This window comes from Pteropus vampyrus, unplaced genomic scaffold, assembly GCF_000151845.1.
Source record: "Pteropus vampyrus isolate Shadow unplaced genomic scaffold, Pvam_2.0 Scaffold132, whole genome shotgun sequence".
Classification (NCBI taxonomy): Eukaryota; Metazoa; Chordata; class Mammalia; order Chiroptera; family Pteropodidae; genus Pteropus; species Pteropus vampyrus.
This window is the reverse complement of record NW_011888913.1, coordinates 284,072-285,399: the sequence shown is the minus strand read 5'-3', so window position 1 is coordinate 285,399 and position 1,328 is coordinate 284,072. Positions and strand designations below refer to the sequence as shown.

General features: G+C 33.9%; 1 pseudogene; it reads right to left on the bottom strand.

Moving 5' to 3' along the window:
* Nucleotides 1-402: 402 nt before the first annotated feature.
* Nucleotides 403-521, bottom strand: LOC111744334 (annotated as a pseudogene).
* Nucleotides 522-1,328: the final 807 nt, after the last annotated feature.

Below are 1,328 nucleotides of genomic sequence, written 5' to 3'. Positions count from 1 at the left end.
CTTTGAATTGTACACCTGAAACACCTGAAACTTACTGGATTTCATTAACCAATGTCGCTATAAAAAAAAATGGAAAAAAAAAAAGGCTGATATATGAACAAACAAACAAACGAAAAAGTACTTAACTTTCTATCATTTCAGTCCCCGCCATAACTTCACAGTGAAAATATTTTGGTTATAATGGCCAGGACAAAACAAAACAAAACAAACAAACTCAAAAAAAATTCTCATAAAACAAAAATATTAGAAAAACGAAATCTCACAAAGGAAACTATTTTCAGAGAGTAATCTAACCAGAGAGCATGACATGGTTTAATAAAAAGGTTGAAGACACAGAGAAATAACAGTATCATGAGAAGAGGAGATATGTGGCTTGATTTTTGACTTTTTTTTTTTTTTTTATGCCTACAGCACTCGGTCTTCCTAGGTGGTCTCCCATCCAAGTACTAACCAGGCCTGACCCTGCTTAGCTTCCAAGATTAGATGAGATTGGGCGAGTTCAGGGTAGCATGGCCATAGACCATCTAGCATGATTTTTTGTAGAAAGGCGTATAGCTAGAGATAACAGATGACAAGACAATGACATTAAACAATTTGTAAGAAACAGTTTAGAATTTTACAGTTTCATTAGAATGGCGCACAAAAAGTTGTTTTGTGGTAAATCATGCATGCAACTTTGTTCAAGAAGGAGAGCAGCTCCTTTGTGACTGATGAACGTTTATGACTAATATTCGGGAAATTGATAAATCCTGACGTTATAACTTCTACTGATGCTATATCTTGAGTTAAATAGAGCTTTCTTGAAGTTCTCTTGAGTCGATTTTGAGATTCCTTGTTTTCCCCTACTACGTGTGATTCAGTAAATCCGTGATTTACCAGGCTCTTATTGTTTCTATATTGAGCACCTTAATGTTTTAATGTGATCTATCTCTAAATATATACAAATTAAATCCCATGTAAGTGGAATAATCCAGGATTTTCATTTCCCATATTTTTCTCACAAACGACCCAGATCTACCACATTGCTAAATGATTCAACAATTAATATAAAGTTTTAAACAGACAAGAATAGTTAAGATACACCTGAAAAGATAATGAAGAGCTTACATGACAAGTAAGCTTTCTATAAAGTTATAATAATTATAAGGTAATTTGACAAAAAAAAATATGTAATGCAAACGGAGAAGACAGAAAAATGATCTCCATGTATCTGATCATCTGCTATCTAACAAAACGTATTCTGAGGGGGTCAGTGGATGATATGAGCTGAATCGAGTCCTCCACAAACTTCATATACTGAAATGCTAACCCCAGCATCTCATAATGTG